The sequence below is a fragment of the Oryx dammah genome, unplaced genomic scaffold (assembly GCF_014754425.2).
Source record: "Oryx dammah isolate SB20612 unplaced genomic scaffold, SCBI_Odam_1.1 HiC_scaffold_11077, whole genome shotgun sequence".
In the NCBI taxonomy this organism is placed as follows: Eukaryota; Metazoa; Chordata; class Mammalia; order Artiodactyla; family Bovidae; genus Oryx; species Oryx dammah.
This window is the reverse complement of record NW_024080471.1, coordinates 732,406-754,260: the sequence shown is the minus strand read 5'-3', so window position 1 is coordinate 754,260 and position 21,855 is coordinate 732,406. Positions and strand designations below refer to the sequence as shown.

General features: G+C 38.6%; 1 protein-coding gene across 2 annotated transcripts in view; it reads left to right on the top strand.

Annotated features, from left to right (window-relative positions):
* The window catches only part of LOC120860448 (phytanoyl-CoA hydroxylase interacting protein-like), a 122,231-nt gene that overhangs the window by 12,070 nt on the left and 88,306 nt on the right, over positions 1–21,855 (top strand). Inside the window, exon 1 of one of the 2 annotated variants that reach the window (XM_040236250.1) lies at positions 5,447–5,600. The exons of the other annotated variant lie outside the window; for it this stretch is intronic. The gene's annotated coding sequence lies outside the window, so the exon portion shown is untranslated. Of the gene's footprint in view, positions 1–5,446; positions 5,601–21,855 lie in introns of those variants that run through there. 2 annotated transcript variants of the gene reach the window in all.

The following is a 21,855-nucleotide window of genomic DNA, read 5'->3' as shown; positions in this document are numbered from 1 at the left end:
ATACTGAGTTGCTGAACTGCTCATTAGAGCAAGTAAATTCAAATGTTGGCATCATTTTTTGTGGTGTCTAAAACGAGCATTGAAAATTACTTTTATATAATTTCAGTTCAGTTCAGTCGCACAGTCGTGTCCGACTCTTTGCAACCCCATGAATCGCATCACGCCCGGCCTCCCTGTCAATCACCAACTCCCGGAATTCACTCAGACTCACATCCATCGAGTCAGTGATGCCACCCAGCTATCTCATCCTCTGTCATCCCCTTCTCCTCCTGCCCCCAATCCCTCCCAGCATCAGAGTCTTTTCCAATGAGTCAGCTCTTCACATGAGGTGGCCAGAGTACTGGAGTTTCAGCTTTAGCATCATTCCCTCCAAAGAAATCCCAGGGCTGATCTCCTTCAGAATGGACTGGTTGGATCTCCTTGCAGTCCAAGGGACTCTCAAGAGTATTCTCCAACACCACAGTTCAAAAGCATCAATTGTTCGGCGCTCAGCCTTCTTCACAGTCCAACTCTCACATCCATACATGACTACTGGAAAAACCATAGCCTTGACTAGACGGAGCTCAGTCGGCAAAGTAATGTCTCTGCTTTTGAATATGCTATCTAGGTTGGTCATAGCTTTTCTTCCAAGGAGTAAGCGTCTTTTAATTTCATCGCTACAGTCACCATCTGCAGTGATTTTGGAGCCCAAAAAAATAAAGTCTGGCACTGTTTCCACTGTTTCCCCATCTATTTCCATGAAGTGATGGGACCGGATGCCATAATCTTCGTTTTCTGAATGTTGAGCTTTAAGCCAACTTTTTCACTCTCCTCTTTCACTTTCATCAAGAGGCTTTTTAGGTCCTCTTCACTTTCTGCCATAAAGGTGGTGTCATCTGCATATCTGAGGTTATTGATATTTCTCCTGGCAATCTTGATTCCAGCTTGTGTTCCTTCCAGTACAGCATTTCTCATGATGTACTCTGCATATAATTTAAACAAGCAGGGGGACAATATACAGCCTTGACGTACTCCTTTTCCTATTTGGAACCAGTCTGTTGTTCCATGTCCAGTTCTAACTGTTGCTTCCTGGCCTGCATACAGATTTCTCAAGAGGTAGTCAGGTGGTCTGGTATTCCCATCTCTCTCAGAATTTTCCAGTTTATTGTGATCCACAGAGTCAAAGGCTTTGGCATAGTCGATAAAGCAGAAATAGATGTTTTTCTGGAACTCTCTTGCTTTTTCGATGATCCAGCAGATGTTGGCAATGAGTTGTTATTTGGGGCAGTTAACATAAAACAATTGACCTAACCTCTATACTTGATAGATTCCTCTCCCTTATATCAACTGGAAAGAGAGTTAAGTGTATGATTTTCTGTGCTTACTGTTGAGTTAAATTCACCCATTCCAGTCCATTTTAGTTCACTGCTTCCTAAAATGTCAATGTTCACTCTTGCCATCTCCTGTTTGACCACTTCCAGTTTGCCTTGATTCATGGACCTAACATTCCAAGTTCCTATGCAATACTGCTCTTAACAGCATCAGACTTTACTTTCACCACCAGTCACATCCACAGCCATGTGTTTTTGCTTTGGCTTCATCTCCTCATTCTTTCTGGAGTTATTTCTCCACTGATCTCCAGTAGCATATTGGGCACGTACCAACCTGGGGAGTTCATCTTTCAGTGTCCAATCGTTTTGCCTTTTCATACTGTTCATGGGGTTCTCAAAGCAAGAATACTGAAGTGGCTTGCCATTCCCCTCTCCAGTGGACCACGTTTTGTCAGAACCCTCCACCATGATCTGTCCGTCTTGGGTGGCCCTACACAGCATGGCTTATAGGTTCATTGAGTTAGACAAGGCTGTGGTCCATGTGATAAGATTGGTTAGATTTCTGTGATTGTGGTTTTCAGTCTGTCTGCCCTCTGATGGAGAAGGATAAGAGGCTTATGGAAGTTTCCTGATGGGAGAGACTGACTGAGGGGGAAACTGGGTCTTGTTCTGATGGGCAGGGCCATGCTCAGTAAATCTTTAATCCAGTTTTCTGTTGATGTTTCTGTTCTGTTCCTTGTTATTTGACCTGAGGCCAAACTATGGTGGAGGTAATGAAGATAATCTACTTTGAAAGGTCCCATGCACACATTGCTACACTGAGTGCTCCCAACCCTGCAGCAAGCCACCACTGACCCATGCCTCTGCCAGAGATCCCTGGACACTCACGGGCAAATCTGGGTCAGTCTCTTGTGAGGTCCCTGCTCCTTTCTCCTGGGCTCTAGTGCACATAAGGTTTTGTTTGTGCCCTCCAGGAGAATGTTTCCCCAGTCCTGTGTAAGTTCTGGCAGCTCTGTGGTGGGGTTAATGGCGACCTCTTCCAGGAGGGCTTATGCCATACCCAGGTCTGCAGCACCCAGAGCCCCTGCCCCTGCAGCAGGCCACTGCTGACCCGGACCTCCTCAGGAGGCTCTCACACACAGTCCTGACTCAGTCTCTATGGGGTCCTGGTACACACAAGGTATGTTTGAGCCCCCTGAAGGTCTCTGGCGGGTATGGGGTTTGATTGTTAACGCGATTTTGCCCCTCCTATTGTCTTGCTGGGGCTTCTCCTTGGCCCTTGGAGGTGGGATACCTCCTCAAAGTCGCTCCAGCACCACACAGCCACTGGTCCAGCACCACGCAGCCACCGCTCCAGTGCCTCATGTCTTGCTGAGGCTTCTCTGCCCTTGGACGTGGGGTGTCACCTCACAGTCACAATCTAGGCAAACTGGAATTGGTCAAACAGGAGTTGGCAAGAGAGAACATCAACATTTTAGCAATCAGCGAACTAAAATTGACTGGAATGGGTGAATTTAACTCAGATGGCCATTATATCTACTGCTGTGAGCAAGAATCCCTTAGAAGAAATGGAATAGCCATCATAGTCAACAAAAGAGTCCAAAATGCAGTACTTGGATGCAATCACAAAAATGACAGAATGATCTGTTTGTTTCCAAGGCAAACCATTCAATATTGCAGTAATCCAAGTCTTTGCCCAGACCAGTAATGCTGAAGAAGTTGAAGCTGAACAGTTCTATGAGGACCTACAATATCTTTTCGAACTAACACCCAAAAAAGATGTCCTTTTCATTATAGGGGACTGGAATGCAAAAGTAGGAAGTCAAGAAACACCTGGACTAACAGGCTATTTTGGCCTTTGAGAACAGAATGAAGCAGGGCAAAGGCTAATAGAGTTTTGCCAAGAGAATGCACTGGTCATAGCAAACACCCTCTTCCACAACACAAAAGAAGACTATACATGTGGACATCACTAGATCAATACCAAAACCAGATTGATTATATTCTTTGCAACGAAAGATGGAGAAGCTTTATACAGTCAGCAAAAACAAGACCAGGACCTGACTGGCTCAGATCATGAACTCCTTATTACAAAATTCAGACTTAAATTGAAAAAGGTAGGGAAACAACTAGACCATTCAGGTATGACCTAAATCAAATCCCTTATGATTATGTGGAAGTGGGAAATAGATTCAAGAAATTAGATCTGATAGACAAAGTGCCTAAAGAACTATAGACAGAGGTTTGTGACATTGTACAGGAGGCATTATTCAAGACCATCCCCAAGAAAAAGAAATACATAAAGGCAAAATGGTTGTCTGAGGAGGCCTTACAAATAGCTATGAAAAGAAGAGAAGTGAAAGGCAAAGGAGAAAAGGAAAGATACACCCTTTTGAATGCAGAGTTCCAAAGAAGAGCAAGGCGAGATAAGAAAGCCTTCCTCAGTGATCAGTGCAAAGAGTTAGAGGAAAACAATAGAATGGGAAAGACTAGAGATCTCTTTAAGAAAATTAGAGATACCAGGGGAACATTTCATGCAAAGATGGGCACAGTAAAGGACAGAAATGGTATGGACCTAACAGAAGCAGAAGATATTAAGAAGAGGTGGCAAGAATACATAGGAGTACTCTACAAAACAGAGCTTAATAACCCAGATAACCATGATGGTGTGATCACTCACCTAGAGCCAGACATCCTGGAATACAAAGTCAAGTGGTATTAAGAAGCTTCACTATGAACAAAGCTAGTGGAGGTGATGGAATTCCAGTTGAGTTAGATCAAACCCTGAAAAACGATGTTGTGAAAGTGCTTCACTCAATATGCTGGCAAATTTGGAAAACTCAGCAGTGGCCACAGGACTGGAAAAGGTTAGTTTTCCTTCCAGTCCCAAAGAAAGGCAATGCGAAAGAATGCTCAAACTACCACACAATTGCACTTATCTCACATGCTAGCCAAGTGATTCTCAAAATTTTCCAAGCCAGGCTTCAACAGTATGTGAACCATGAACTTCCAAATGTTCAACCTGGATTTAGAAAAAGCAGAGGAACCAGAGAAATTTCCAACATCTGTTGAATCATTGAAAGCAAGAGAGTTCCAGAAACACATCTACTTCTGCTTTATTGACTATGCCAAAGCTTTTCACTGTGTGGATCACAACAAACTGGAAAATTCTGAAAGGGGTGGCAGTACCAGACCACCTGACCTGCCTCTTGAGAAATCTGTATGCAGGTCAAGAAGAAGTGATTAGAACTGGACATGGAACAACAGACTGATTCTGAATTGGGAAAGGAGTACGTCAGGTACATCAAGGATGTATATTGACACCCTACTTGTTTAACTTATATACAGAGTACATCATGAGAAATGCTGGGCTGGATGAATCACAAGCTGAAATCTAGATTACTGGGAGAAATATCAATAACCTCAGATACACAGATGACACTATACTTTTGGCAGAAAGCGAAGAAGAACTAAAGAGCCCCTTGATGAAAGGGAAAGAGGAGTGAAAAAGTTGGCTTAAAAGTCAACATTCAGAAAACTAAGATCATGGGATCCAGTCCCATCACTTCATGGCAAATAGATGGGGAAACAGTGGAAACAGTGACAGACTTTTTTGGGGGAAGGCTCCAAAATCACTACAGATGGTGATTGCAGCTATGAAATTAAAAGATGCTTGCTCCTTGGAAGAAAAGTTATGACCAACGTAGACAGTATATTACGAAGCAGAGCTAATACATTGCCAAAAAAGGTCTGTATAGTCAAAGCTATGGCTTTTCCTCTAGTCATGTATGGATGTGACAGTTGGACTATAAGGAAAGCTGAGTGCAGAAGAATTGATGCTTTTGAACTGTGGTGTTGGAAAACTCTTGAGAGTCCCTTGGACAGCAAGGAAATCCAGCCAATCCATCCTAAACGAAATCAGTCTTGAATATTCCCTGAAAGTACTGATGCTGAAGCTGCAGCTCCAATACTCTGGCCACCTGATGTGAAGAACTGACTGATTGGAAAAGACCCTGATGCTGGAAAAGATTGAGGGCAGGAAGCGAAGGGACAACAGAGGATGAGATGGTTGGATGGCATCACCGACTCAATGGACATGAGTTTGAGTAGGCTCTGGGAGTTGGTGATGGACAGGGAGGCCTGGCATGCTGCAGTCCATGGGGTCTGACCCAGCTGAGTTGGACACAACTGAATGACTGAACTGTGCTTACTGTGGAAATACAGTGGACTAATTTTTCCTTCGTTGGCAATAGTCTACAACGTATAAAATAAACTGTTGGAACTCAGCAGGTAAATAACGACACTTGAACCTACGAAAGATAAAATCTTTATACTGAAGCTATTTCTAAAACTTTCATACTGAACATATATTTCCAACATTTTTTGACTTCTACTAAATTTAATATTTACTTTGTATGTATTGAATGCTGCTCTGAATAAGACATAGTCTTTTTATATTTGATTTGTGGTCTTTGCAGATAACTAAAAAAATACTAATCAACCACCGCAGTGCTCTCTGTCATTTCTCTAGTGTTCTTAATAGTTTCCTTCTGAAAAATTTGACAGAAGGGCAAATGGCAGTGAAATGTAACTAAACTATGTTAAACTGTGCTTTCTTAAATTATTTCTGAAATTTTTTGAGGCAAAGTGTTATAAATAATAGACTTTGAAAATACAGAGATTTAACATTTTTAACTTCATTTATGTATATATACATATATATAAACCATGTCAAAAATAGCAATTGTTACTGTGCTGACAGTTAAGTTTTAAAAACACTCTAGAATGCTGCATTTGTATCATTTCCCTATGAATTTGCAAAGCTCTTTTGCCCAGCATTTCTATCAACATGTGTTAAATTCTTTTTCTCTGAGCACACAGAACTCTTATGAAATGTCAAAAACATTGTTTTTAAGTAAAAAATGACACCTAAGAAAGATAAGTATGATGTGAGAAAGCAGAAAGAAGTTTTACCCAGAACAGTTTTTGCTAAATTGAAACATAGTTTTGCAAAATTTTTATAGACTAATGTTATTATACCAACAGTATAAAGTATCATAATTTATTATGGGTCAGAATTTACTTTAGTTGCTTTTAAAATGACTTTAATTGTCCTGTATTATCACTAAGAGTCTGCAAATGGCTTACTTTTGTTTTTCTGTTATACTCTGCTGCGTTTTATGGGGAAGTTAAGTGCTTTGTTTCTGCATTGTAAAGACTTCCAAAACTGTTGTGTAAGTGCTATGAGTGTTTTGTGTAGGAACCTCAGAGATCATTTAAGATAATTAATTGGGCCATGGAATAAAGTAAAAGAAGTTCTATTCTAATAGTAATACCTAATAGAAGAAATAAGTTTGATTAATCTTTTCTATATAGAGAGATACTTAGTATATCAAACTATCAACTATAGTGTTATGCATGATTGGTGTATGGAATTGAAATTTTAAAATATAATATTTAATAAGACACCTACTGATGCACTTTCTCCATGTTGATGCACTTTCTCCACGTGATATCTTTTGCAAATGTGACAGACCTTAAAACCAGGTATATAATTAAATCAAGTTTATAGGTTATCATTTGAATTGCTATATCACAAAATGTTAGACCAAAATTATCAAAATATTAAGAACACATCAGTTCAGTTCAGTCGCTCAGTCATATCCGACTCTTTGCAACCCCATGGATCATGGAAAAAGCAAGAGAGTTCCAGAAAAACATCTATTTCTGCTTTATTGACTATGCCAAAGCCTTTGACTCTGTGGATCACAATAAACTGTGGAAAATTCTGAGAGAGATGGGAATACCAGACTACCTGACCTGCCTCTTGAGAAATCTGTATGCAGGTCAGGAAGCAACAGTTAGAACTGGACATGGAACAACAGACTGGTTCCAAATAGGAAAAGGAGTGTGTCAAGGCTGTATATTGTTCCCCTGCTTGTTTAAATTATATGCAGAGTACATCATGAGAAACGCTGGACTGGAAGAAACACAAGCTGGAATCAAGATTGCCAGGAGAAATATCAATAACCTCAGATATGCAGATGACACCACCTTTATGGCAGAAAGTGAAGAGGACCTAAAAAGCCTCTTGATGAAAGTGAAAGAGGAGAGTGAAAAAGTTGGCTTAAAGCTCAACATTCAGAAAACGAAGAACACATACTCATATTCTTATTTTAGTAATAATTTTAAAATATGTGTTTTGTTACTTTAAATTTCTATTTTGTCCATAATCTGTAATATTTGTAGTGCAGTTGACCCCTACACAACTCAGGCTTGAAATGCACAGGTCCACTTGTACACAGATTTTTTTTTCAATAAATACTACAGTTCTGTACCATCCTTAGTTGAATTCCAAGGTATGAAACCCCAGATACAGAGGGACCTCAGCATCTGTGGATTTTGGTATCTGCAGTGGGTCCTGGGATGAATCACCTTCAGATACCAAGGGATGACTGTATATTAGTACAACAGTATGTGTATATAATTTATGAAGAAATGATAGCACTTATGAGTACACACTCAGCAGTTCTTATGGGGATACAAGATCAAAATCAATTCATAAGAATGAATTTTTATTATATTCTATTTTTACATATCTTGCTTTATACAACAAGGTTTATCTGTATAAATCCACTCAGTGTTCAAAGGTGGATATTATGATTACATCACAGAATTAAATACTTTGTCATTAAAAACATTCCATAAATATATTTTATAAAGGTATACAATTGACATAACATTAGTTTCAGGTATGCAGTGTAATGATTTGGCATTTGTATATATTGCAAAGTGATCACAAAATAAGTCCAGTTAACATCCATCACCATACTTAGTTGTTGAGAACTTTCCTGATGCGAACTTTCAAGCTGTGGCTACTGTCAAATATGCAATAGAATATTGTTAACTTCAGGCCATTTGTTTCCTTTTTTTTTAGATTCTACATAAAAGTAAGAAACAGTATTTGTTGTTCTCTGTCAGATCGACTTCACTAAGCATAATATCCTCACAATCCATCTATGCTGAGGCAGATGGCAAGATTTCGTTCTTTTTTATTGGTGAATATTATTTGTGTGTGTATACACACCATATTTTCTTTATCCACTCATCCACTGATGGACATTTACGTTGTTTCCATGTCTTGGATATCAAAAATAATGGCTGTAGTGAACATGGTGATGCTTATATCTTTCTGGGGCTTCGCTGGTGTGTCAGATGGTAAAGAATCTGCCTACAATGCAGGAGACCTGGGTTTGATCCCTGGGTCGGGAGGATCCCCTGGAGAAGGAAATGGCAACCCACCCCAGTATTCTTGCCTGGAAAATTCCATGGACAGAGAGCCTGCCAGACTAAGGTCTGAATTAGTGTTTTTTCTTCCTTCAGATAAATTCTCAGAAATGAAATGGGCAGATTATATGGTACTTCTATTTTAAATTTTGAGGAATCTTGATACTCTTTTCCATAGTGGCTACACCAGTTTACATTTCTACCAACAGTGCACAAGGGTTCCCTTTTCTCCATATCCTCACCAACCCTTGTTATTTCCTGTCTTTTTTATAATAGCCATTCTGACAAGTGTGAGGCAATAAATCTCGTTGTGGTTTTGATTTGAATTTCTGATTTTGGGGGATGCTGAACATTTTTTCATGTACATGTTTTTATTTGTATGTTTTCTTTGGAAAAATGCCTATTTAGACACTCTGCCCCTTTTTTTGTATTGCTTATTGAATTTTGTGAGTTCTTTATATTTGATCAGATTGTTGTTCTTCAGTTGTTAAGTCATGTCTGACTCTCTAACCCTATGGACTGCAGCATGCCAGGCTTCCCTGTCCTTCACTTCCCAGAGTTTGCTCAAACTCGTGTCCATTGAGTTGGTGATGCCATTCAGCCATCTCTTTCTCTGTCACCCCTGTCTCCTCCTGCCCTCAATCTTTCCCCACAGCAGGGGCTTTTCCAGTGAGTTGGCTGTTCTCATCAGGTAGCCCAAGTATTGGAGCTCCAGCATCAGTCCTTCCAATGAATATTCAGAGTTGATTTCCTTTAGGATTGACTGGCTTGATCTTCATGCTGTCCAAGGGACTCTCAAGAGTCTTTGCTAGCACCACTGTTAGAAGGCATCAATTCTTCAGTGCTGCTTCACTTTCACTTTTCACTTTCATGCACTGGAGAGGGAAATGACAACCCACTCCAGTGTTCTTGCCTGGAAAATCCCAGGGATGGAGGAGCCTGGTGGGCTGCCGTCTATGGGGTCGCACAGAGTCGGACACGACTGAAGTGACTTAGCAGCAGCAGCAGCCTTCTTGATGGTCCAACTCTCACATCCATACATGGCTGCTGGATAAGCCATAGCTTTGACTATATGTACCTTTGCCAGCAAAGTGATGTTTTGCTTTTTAAAATGTTGTCTAGATTTGTCACAACTTTTGTTCCAAGGAGCAAATGTCTTTTAATTTCATGGCTGCAGTCACGTCCACAGTGATTTTGGAGCTCAAGAAAATAAAGTCTGTCACTGTTTCCATTTTTTTCCCCATCTATTTGCCATGAAGTAATGGGACTGGATGTCATAATCTTGGTTTCTTGAATATTGAGTTCTAAGCCAGCTTTTTCCCTCTCCGCTTTCGCCTTCATCGAGAGGCTCTTTAGTTCCTCTTCACTTTCTGCCATTAGCGTAGTAACATCTGCCTTTCAGAGGTTGTTGATATTTCTCCCAGCAATCTTGATTCCAGCATTTTATCAGATACCTTATCAGATATATGATTTGCAGGTTTTATTTGTGTGCTTTTTTCCATTTTGTTGATGGTATTCTTTGGGGGTTTGTTTTTTGGACTGTGCTGTATGGCTTATAGGATCTTTGTTCCTTGACCAGAGATCAAGCCTGGGCCCTTGGCAATTGAAAGCATGGAGTCCTAACCACTGCACCACTAAGGAATTCCCAAAAGCTTTTTAGTTTGGTGTGGTTCTATTTATTGTTACCTTCTTTACCAAATCAAAAAATAATTGCCAAGACAGCTATCAAAGAGCATACAGCTTATGTTTTCTTCTAAAGTGTTAGGGTTTCAGGTCTTAAACGTTCAAGTCTTTAGTCCATTCTGAGTTAATTTTGTGTATGATGTAAGATAGCAGTCCAGGCTATGCAGTTTGCCACCACCATTTATTGAGGAGACTATCCTTTTCTGATTGCATGTTCTTGACCATTGCCCTAAAACAATTGGTAGTATATGCATGGGTTTATTTGTGGGCTGTCTATTCTGTTACATTGATCTGTTTCTTTTTATGCTCAATATCCTACTGTATTGAACTCTATAGTTTTATAATATAATTTGAAATCAGGGAGCATTATGCCTCCAGCTTTGTTGTTTTCTCTCAAGATTGCTTTAATTACTCAAATTCTTTTGTGTTTCTGTATAAGTATTAGGACCATTTTTTCTATTTCTTTGAAAAATGCCATTGGTATTTTCCTTGTTCCTGTTCAGTCATGAAGTTGTGTTCGACTCTTCTGTGACCCCATGAACTGCAGCACACCAGGCTTTCTTGTCCTTCACTATCTCCCAGAGCTTGCTCAAACTCATGTCCATTGAGTCAGTGATGTCATCCAACCATCTCATCCTCTGTTGGCCCTTTTCCTCTTGCCCTCAATCTTTCCCAGCATCAGGGTCTTTTCCAATGAGTTGCCTCTTCACATCAGGTGGCCAAAGTATTGGATTGCCTTGAATCTGCAGACTGCTTTGGGTAGTATGAACATTTTAACAAAATTGTTTCAGTCTATGATTGTAGATTTTTTCCTTTATTTGTATTGTCTTACAGTTTTGTAAGATAATTGTTTTCTAAGACAATTGTCTTTTTAATTTTATTTTATTGAAGTATAGTTGATTTACAATATTTTGTTAGTTTCTGGTGTGCAGCAAAGTGTTTCAGGTTTTTATATATATTCTTTTTCCTATTCTTTAATATTATAGTTTATTATAGAATATTGAACATATAGTTTCCTGTGCTATACAGTAGGACCTTGTTATTTATCCATTCTATATATAATATTTTATATCTGCTAATCCCCAGTGCCCAACCATCCTTCTCCTCACCCACCCTCCCCCTGGGCAATCACAGGTCTGTTTTCTATATGTGTGAGAATGTTTCTGTTCATAGATAAGTTTATTTGTGTCACATTTTAGATTCCACATATAAGTGATATCCTATGATATTTATCTTTCTCTTTCTGACTTACTTCACCTAGTGTTATAATATCTAGGTCCATCCATGTTGCTGCTAATGGCATTATTTCATTTTTTATGGCTGAGTAATATTCCATAGTGTATTCAGTTCAGTCGCTCAGTCATCTCCAACTCTTTGCGACCCCATAAATTGCAGCATGCCAGGCCTCCCTGTCAATCACCAACTCCCAGAGTTCACTCAGACTCACGTCCATCGAGTCAGTGATGCCATCCAGCCATCTCATCCTCGGTCGTCCCCTTCTCCTCCTGCCCCCAATCCCTCCCAGCATCAGAGTCTTTTCCAATGACTCAACTCTTCGCATGAGGTGGCCAAAGTACTGGAGTTTCAGCTTTAGCATCATTCCTTCCAAAGAAATCCCAGGGCTGATCTCCTTCAGAATGGAGTAGTTGGATCTCCTTGCAGTCCAAGGGGCTCTCAAGAGTCTTCTCCAACACTACAGTTCAAAAGCATCAATTCTTTGGCGCTCAGCTTTACATACCCCATTTTCTGTATCCACTCATCTTTCAGTGGACATTTAGGTTGTTTTCATGTCTTTGCTATTGTAAGTAGGGTTGTTATGAACATAGGGCTGCATATGTCTTTTCAGATTAGAGTCTGTCCAGATATATGTCCAGGAGTGTAATTGCTGGATCGTGCATGCATCCTCAGTCACTTCAGTTGTGTCTAACTCTGTACGACCCTATGGACTATAGCCCACCAGGCTGCTCTGTCCATGGGATTCTCCAGATAAGAATACTGAATTGGGATTCCCTGCCCTCCTCCAGAGGATCTTCCTGATCCAGGCATTGAATCTGTGTCTCCTGTATTGCAGGTGTATTCTTTACCACTGAGCCGCCGGGGAAGCCCTGCTGGATCATATGGCAACTCTATTTTAAGTGTTTTAAGGAAGTTCTGTACTGTTCTTCATAGCAGTTGCACTACTGCATTCCCACCAACAGTGTGGGAGGGTTCCCTTTTCTCTACACCCTCTCCAGCATTTACTGTGTGTGGACTTTATCATGATGACCATTCTGACTGATGTGAGGTGGTATCTCATTGTAGTTTTGATTTGCATTTTCTAATAATTAGCAGTGTTGAGCATCTTTTTATGTGGCCGTCTGTATGTCTTGTTTGAAGAAATGTCTACTTATGCATTCTGTCCATTTTTTGATTGGCTTGCTTGGGTTTTTTTTTTTTTTTTTTTACTAAGTTGTATGAGGTGTTTGTATATTTTGAAAATTAAGCCCTTGTCAGTTGCTTCATTTGCAGATGTTTTCTCCCAGTGCATAGGTTGTGTTTTCATTTTGTTTATGGTTTTCTTTACTATGCAAAAGCTGATAAGTTTGAATAAGTCCCATTTGTTTATTTTTGCTTCTATTTATTTTGCCTTGATAGACTGGTCTATGAAGACATTGGTATAATTTATGTCAGAGATTGTTTTGGCTATATTCTCTTCTAGGAGTTTTAGGGTGTCATGTATTATAATTTAAGTATTTAAGCCATTTTGAATCTATTTTTGTATATGGTGTGAGAGTATGTTCTAACTTCATTGATTTACATGCGGCTCACCAGCTTTCCCAACACCACTTGCTAAACATATTGTCTTTTCATCAATGAATATTCTTGCCTCCTTGGTTAAAGATTAATTGACTGCTGTTGTATTGGTTTATTTCTTGGCTCTTTTCTGTTGCACTGATCGATACATCTGTTTTTGTGCCAATGCCATGCTGTGTTCCTTACTGTAGCTTTGTACTATTGTCTAAAAATGTGGGTGGGTTATGCCTCCAGCTTTGTTCTTTTTCCTCAGGATTGCTTTAGCAATTCTTGGATGTTATGGTTTCACTGGGGAATTCTACCAAACATACAAAGAAGCACTTATACTGAGTCTTCTCAAACTCTTCCAAAATATTGAAGACAAAGAAACACACTCCAGTATTCATTCTATGGAGCCATCATCACCCCAATACTAAAACCAGACAAAGACACCACCAAAAAAGTTGGTTACAGACCAATATCTTTGAATATAGATGCAAAAATTCTCAACAAAATATTAGCAAACTGAGTCCAAAAACATGTAACAAAGATCATACATCACAATCAAGTTGGATTCATCCTAGAATGATAAGGATGGTAAAACATATGCAAATCAATGTGATATACATATGAACAAAAGAAAAGACAAAAGTAGCATTATCTTTTTTTTAATTCTAGCTGTATTTAACTTTTTCCTTTTTTTAAATTTAAATTTATTTTAATTGGAGGCCAATTACTTTACAATATTGTATTGGTTTAGCCATACATCAACATGCGGTATGTACACGGGTGTACACATGTTCCCAATCCTAAACCTCCCTCCCACCTCCCTCCCCATACCATCCCTCTGGGTCATCCCAGTGCACCAGCCCCAAGCATCCTGTATCCTGCATCTTAATAGTTGCCCAAAAAGCAATGATAAATTCAACATCCATTCATTATAGAAAATCTTACCAAAGTGAGTATAGAGAGAATGTATCTCAATATAATAAAAGCTATTTATGACAAACTCACAGCCAACATAATACTAAGGGTTAAAAGCTGAAAGTCTTTTTGCTAAGATCTGGAACAAGAGAATGATGCCCAGTCTCACCACTTCTATTCACTATAGTATTAAAAGTCACAGACATGGCAATCAGACAAGAGAAAGAAAGAAAATATGTCTTAAATTTCTTTCATTAATGCTTTATAGTTTTTAGTGTCCAGATCTTTTAATTCCTTGGTTAAATTTATTTCTAGTCACTTTATTCTTTTTGATGCAATTTTAAAGGGGATTGTTTTCTTAATTTCTCTTTATGATAGTGTATTATTAATATATAGAAATGCAACAGTTTTCTGTAATTGATTTTGCATCCTGCAGCTTTACTGAATTTATTAGTTCTAACAGTTTTTTTGTGTTTTCTATATGTAATATCATGTCATCTGCAAACAGTGATAGTTTTACTTGTTCAGTTATAATTTAGATGCCTTTAATTTCTTTTTCTTGTCTAATTTCTCTAGCAAGAATTTTCAGTACTACGTTGAATAAAAGTGGCAAGAGCATGCATTCTTGTCTTATTCCTGACCTTTGAGGAAAGCTTTAGTGATTTCACTGTCGAGTATGGACTAGTTGTGGACTTGTCACATTACATTTGGCCTTTATTACATGAGGTACAGTCCCTTTCTATGCACTTTGTTTAGAGTTTTTGTCATAAATGGATTTTTCTACATCTACTGATGTTATCATATGATGTTTGCCCTTTATTTTGTTAATCTGCTGTATTACATTGATTTGTGGATATTGAAGGTGGCACTAGTGGTAAAGAATCCACCTGCCAGTGCAGGAGATGCAAGAGACATGGGTTCAATTCCTGGGTCAGGATCAGCCCCTGGAGTAAGAAGTGGCAACCCACTCCAGTATCCTTGCCTGGAAAACCCCATGGATAGAGGAGCCTGGTGGTTTACAGTCCATGGGGTCGCAAAGAGTCAGGCACAACTGAGTGACTTCACTTTATTATTATTGCCACTTTAAAAATTATTTTCTGGCTGTTTTATGGTTGCTCTCTGTTACTTTCTTCTTCTCTGTTCTCTTCCTTTGTGGCTTGACTATCTTTAGTGGTATGCTTAAGTTCCTTTATCTTTCGCGAATCTACTATGGGATTTTACCACAAGGATTGCATATGACAACCTGTAACACTGTATTTTAAGTTGATACCAGCTTAAGCTTTAATGCACTTTTAAGCTCTACATTTTTAGTCTTCCCCTGCAATTCATGGGGTCGCAAGGAGTCGGACACGACTGAGCAACTGAACTGAACTGATACTGCATTTTGTTTTTGATGTGACATTTTACATCTTATTGTCTTGTTTCTCTTAGATTATTAAAGTTACAGTAATTTTTACTAATTTTCTCGTTTAACCATTATACTAGTCTTATACTACTTTTACTATATATTTATCTACCTTTACCAGTGAGGTTTATACTTTCAAATGTTTTCTTGCAATTAATTATAACCCTATTTTTCAGCTTTAAGAGGTCCTTCTAACATTGCTTGTAACATTAATTTCCTGATGAAGAACTCCTTCAGTTTTTGTTTGTCTGGAAAATTCTCTCTCCTTCAATTCTGAATCATAACTTTGCTGAATAGAGTATTCCTGATGGAATTTTTTTATTTCAGAGCTTGAAGTAAATCATGCTACTCTCTTCTGGTCTACAAAGTTTCTGCTGAAAAATCTGCTGATAGTCTATGGGGGAGTTCCCTTGTGTGTTACAAGTTGTTTTTCTCTTACTGATTTTCAAAAGCTCTCCTTTTCTTTACCTTTTGATATTTTTATTTTATTGGTTTATTATAGATCTTATTTTATTTTTATTTATTATTAGTATTTATTTGAGTACCTCTCTTTTGGAACTCTCTGGTCTTCTTGTATCTGGAATTCTGTTTCCTTTCCCAAGTCAGGCAAGTTTTTAGCCATTTTTCTTCAAAAAAAGTTTTTTGCCCCTTTCTCTGTCTCTTTTTTTTGGACCTCTATCGTGCAAATGTCAGTTCATTTAATGCTACTCCATAAATCTTTTAAGCTCACTTCACTTTCTGTCCCGTTTTTTTTTTTTTTTTTTTTTTCTGTACTGTTTGGGTGAGTTCCACTGTCATGTCCTTGAGTTGGTTGATCCTATCTTTGCTTTATTGGGTCTGCTTTTGAACCCCTCTAGATGGAGGAGCCTGGTAGGCTGCGGTCCACGGGTCGCTAAGAGTCGGACACGACTGAGCGTCTTCACTTTCACTTTTCACTTTCATGCATTGGAGAAGGAAATGGCAACCCACTCCAGTGTTCTTGCCTGGAGAATCCCAGGGACGGGGGAGCCTGGTGGGCTGCCATCTGTGGGGTCGCACAGAGTCGGACACGACTGAAGCGACTTAGCAGCAGCAGCAGTGATTTTTCAGTTCAGCCATTGAATGCTTTACCTCTGTGACTTCTGTTTGATACTTTCTTATATTTTCTCTCTTTGTTGAAGTTCTCACTACATTTATTCTTTCCCCAAGGTCAGTTAACATTTTTGTGACTATTACTTTGAACTTTTTGTCAGGTAAATTACTTATCTTTACCTCATTAAAGATTTTTTATGTTTTATCTAGTTTACTTATTTGGAGGGTATTTCTCTGTTTCTTCAATTTGCTTAATTGTCTGTGTTGGCTTTTCAGCACTAGATAAAACAGGCACCCCTTCCAGTCTTATAGGAGTGGTCTCATGCAGGAGATGAACTCAGCCCTAGGTCTTGGTTGTTTCTCAAGTCTTTGTGATTATTCAAGTAGCCTATTTTATTTTTAATTGCTCCCAGTAATTGAAGAAGTGCCAAGACTTGTCAGTGTCCCAAAGGAGAGGATTCCAGTCAGTACTTAGAGTCAGGCTGATTTGGAAGCCATATCCTCAAAAAGCAGCTTTTAGAGTATGCAGATATATAGAGTACTGTAGGACCACTAGTATAAGCCCCACTGACTCCTAGAGCTATGTGATCTGGAGGTGTCTTCTCAATGGCAGTCACAAAAATCATAGCTCCGTGTGAGTGTATAACCTCCTTTCCAGAATATGTTGCTGAGGTATAGAAAGCTAGAGGGAGACTGCGAAGATGGCATCCATTGGCCTTTGTTCCCTGTAAAAACCTCTCTAGGTCCCTGTTGTGTGACAGTCCTGAAGCCTGCCCCTTAGGCGAAAGCTCTAGAACAAATAAGTCTCTTTCACAGAAAGACTGGAGTGTGTTTTATCTAACTGTCTGCACAGTGCCCTGGGAGTATTGACCTGTCAAGAACTCTCCCTCTCATTGGAACAATCCCATGGGACACAAAAAAACACAAATCTCCTTGGCCACCAGAGCCAGATGATCAGGGAGCATCCACTGTGTGGCAGCTGCAAAAACTGGGGCACCAGACATAGAAATGGGGATACCAGAATTGTATAAAAGCTTGCCCCTGGGAGATACTGATGCTCTGGAGCACAACGGGGGGCAACTATGAAGATGATACCCACTGACTGGAATGATGCAGAGGAGAGTGAATAGATGGTACCACCAGGAAAGAGGGTAAAAGAAAGATGGCACCTGCTAGCTATAGAGAGCACAAAGATAGCACCTACTGCCTGGAAGGAGACAAGAGGAGAGCATATAGATGGTGCCCACAGGAAATAAAAAGAGGGAAAAACATAGCTTAAAAAAAAAGATGTTACACACTAGCTAGAGCAGAGCTGAGGCAGACTGTGAAGATGGTGTCCCTCAGCCCTATATGTGTGCTAAGTTAGATGACTGCCCTCATGCCAGAGCTTTATGATTAGTAAATGAGGGTCATTCACATAAAGTCTGGATGCTTCTCTATTGGCTGCCACTGCCCTGAGCCCTGGGGTGGGTGAATCTGAACCCATGAGACCTGTCAGAGCCATTTTTAAAGTCATTATTACCCTATGGGTCTTATGGATGCAAGCAGTGTTGATTTTCAAAGCTAGATGCTTTGGAGGCTGATCTCTCAGGTGCAGGACTTAAAAGTTGGGGGCTCTTTATTGCTCTGGGAAAAACTCTGGGCTCTAAGCTCCTTCCTGGTTGTTGGTCACTGCAATGGGAATGGAGTTCATGGCAAAATTGTGTACCAGACTCTCCCACGAATTTTGATGAGAGACTTCTCTCTTCATCTGATGCATAGGAGTCACTCAGTTTTTAGGTTCCATATTACCTGCAAATTGTGTCTGTTTATGGAGGAAGGTAAGCCTAAGATCCTCCTACACTACCATCTTGAACAGGTACTTTAAATGTATTTTTAAAGATGATGCAGAGGGAGAGGGTGTGATGATTTGGGAGAATGGCATTGAAACATGTATAATATCATGTAAGAATCGAAATGCCAGTCTATGTCTGATGCAGGATATGACACGCTTGGGGCTGACGCGCGGGGATGACCCAGAGAGATGATGTGGGGAGGGGGGTGGGAGGGGGGCTCATGTTTGGGAACGCATGTACACCTGTGGTGGATTCATGTCAATCTATGCCAAAACCAATACTGAATTGTAAAGTAAAAATTAAAAATAAATAAATAAAATAAAATAAAAGAATAAAACAAGGAAAAAAATTAAAAAAAAAAAAAGATGATGCAGAATGATGAATTCCCTTGGTTAAAAAAAAAGAGATAACTTTAGTTATGTGTATGAAATCACAGTTTAGGTGCTCATCAGGGAACTAAAATTCCACAACAAATTTAGAAACATCTTGCTATTCACTACTCCCATTAATAGTTCACTCTTCCAGAAGATGTTGTCATTGTCCTCCCCAGCTCCCAAGGCATTAACCTTTAGAGACATTCTTTATATCAAATCTTAAGATAGTATCCATTGAATTCTTTCTCTTCATTGTTCTAATCTGATTTTATCTTCTATGACTTTAAAACTGAATAATTTTGAGAGCCTCCTTGATGATCTATCGCTAGTCTCTCTTCCAATCATATCTTATTCTTGCTCTAAAAATAATCTTTTTTTGACAATAGGTTTTCAGTATCTGTCTTCCTTGTTAAGAAACTTTATTTCAACTGCAAACAAGTGCAGAGTTTCGTGAAGGCTATTTCAACCTTCCCTCTTTTAAGGTGATTTGGTTTGGGCATCTGTCACCACATTGTTCACCAAGTTCACCTCTCTGACTAGTCACCTGTACTGTTTATCCCCCTACATTCTGGGTGTTTCCTTCCAAAACTTCACCAAGTTCAAAGTGAACTGCTTTACCATGTACAAGTCATTGTACCATGCCATCAGGGCCAGCATTCCCTCCTTTCATTTTTGTCCCACGTTTATTGATGTCATCTTCTATTCTGGTTGCGCAGTAATTCATTGTCTTTTGCTTAAGGTTTTACTTCCTCCTTCTGTGGGATTGTACATGTTGGATCTCCCAGTAATTCTAGAGATTGCTTTCCTTTGAATTCAATCACAGTTATCCTCTTTTTTAATGATCGTTTATTGTATTTCAGAATTATTTTGTGCTCCTCTTGCACCTTATTTATATTCATTACTTTTTATCTTACATCAAATACAGTTGCATTTATGTGCTTTTTGTTGGTAAGTACTCAGGGTTGTACATCAGGCTTGATTTGAATTTGTACCCTCTTATGGGATGAAACACTGGGAAAGAGTGGGCACAGGAAAAAGACCTGGATCTATGTGGTACTTACCTTCTCATTTTGGTAGTTGCCAGCTCTCCTTTAGATTAATCTGGCTATGGTATGATGATTTTGAGGAATCAAAATGTTGTAAAGCCTTTCCTATTCCAGTTTTAGCCTTCGAATAATGAAAATTGAAATTAAACCAAAAAACTTATTAATGATTTATGAAAACTGTAAATTGAAAGTATTGAGGGTAAATCTGGGCCTTGTTTTTTGTTTTTTTTTTTGCTTAAATATGTATTTGAAACCTTATTTGAAGATTAGTGGTTTATCATTTATTTATTTTTTATTCGTCTAACAGAAAAATATGTAGGAAGGTCTCCTAGTGACTTGTTGGAGGAGGGTGTCAGGAGAATAAAGTAGCTTGAAGGATGAATAGAAATTTGGAAGGCAAAATTCCTGGAAATGGTGGAGGGGAGAGGGATAGAGACGAGAGGCAGGACTAGGCCAGGTATGAGAAATCATTCCAACAGAGGCTTAATAGTGACAACCGAGAATGGGGTTTACTAGAATTTAGGCCAGAGAGGAAAATATGCCAGATCTTGAAGGGCCAATGTAGGCAGTTACATCATATTAATTTTATCACGTGGATATCTGGGTAAGAATTTAAGGAATGGGAGTAGCATCATCACATGAATGGTTAAGAGGATAAACAATTGTTATCAGATAATTAGTCAAAATAACTTTTGCTAAATTACTTAGGTAATTTAGAGGTGTGTGAATGTGTATTTCCCTGTTCTGAATGATATTACTTCACTTTTAAACCATTTTGGTGCTTTGAGTGCTTAACTAGTATTAAATTTATAACCAGAAGGAAATAGAATTTTAGAGCTTAGAGAATTCCTTAAAAAGTATTTAATTCAAACTTTTGGTTTTTAAATGTGAAAATCAAGCACTATTGAAATTAAGTTATCTTTCTAATGTTATATAGCTAGTAAATAGCAGAGACAGGATTTATATCAGTCTTATCTTAACCAATATATAGGTATGCTTTAATACTAGGTATACTTCAGATATGTTTTTTTTAAACTGTTTTATTAATATGATTTTATTTTACAATTTATGCCACTATGTACATATTGTAATTCACAGATTCAGAGTCACACTAACATAAACTGCAGTACATGTCTCAACTTTGGCAGACTAGTGATTACTAAAGGACCTTAGACTATGATAAATTGATCAGTTGGATGCATATATTAGAATTCCTTTCCAATAACTGGAAAGGGAACAGAAGAGGCCTAAATTGTTTCATTGTTCTAGAAATCTACATCAAGGTAGAATTACATTAAAAGTCTTTGTAATTTGCATATAGAATGTTTACTGTTTATAGTATGTTTATAGAGTTCATGCCAATAAACCAAATTTCTGATAAACTTTATTAAAAGACCAGTTAAGATAAAACAAGTCACAAAATAGGCTTTCAGTATATACAAATATTAAATTTTAAAAATTCTAGCTTGCTAAGATGTGTGTGTGTTAGTCTCTCATTTGTGTCCAACTCGTTGTGATCCCGTGGTCTGTCCATGGAATTCTCTAGGCAAGAATACTGGAGTTGGTTGCTATCCAGAGGATCTTCCTGACCCAGGGATTGAACTTACAGGAGATATGCTTGCTAGGATGCCAGACATTAAATAAATACTGGGATACAGAAATTCATGCCTAACTGCTGGTATTTAAATTGTATGTTACTATTAGGGTGTGTGGTATTTTTTGATAGGACAGTTCATAACCATTCTAAATGGTCTAAGTGGTTACAATGTTAAAAGTCATATAGTGAGTCTAGGAGTGATGACTTTTAATAAATCCTTTTTTTTAATGAAGCTTTAAATTTCCCCCATCAGTCAAATGAAAATCATTTATTTAAAAAGAAGGAGGAAGAGTTTCATTAATTTCAAAGTCCCTGGATTAGTACAAATTTAATTTGATTCCATTCCTGTGTTATCTGGGGGAACTTGAGGACCAGCTTCTTACTCAATGTAATTTATTTCCCTTTTGAGTAAATGGCTTCTGTGTGACTTTTTATTGGCATTTAATCTGAATTTTTTTCTTAATATATTAAATATTGCCAGCCAAGTATTTATAAGTGCCAGGAATTCAGACAAAGTCAGTGAAAAGGAGTCTGTTAAAGTTGTTGAAAGT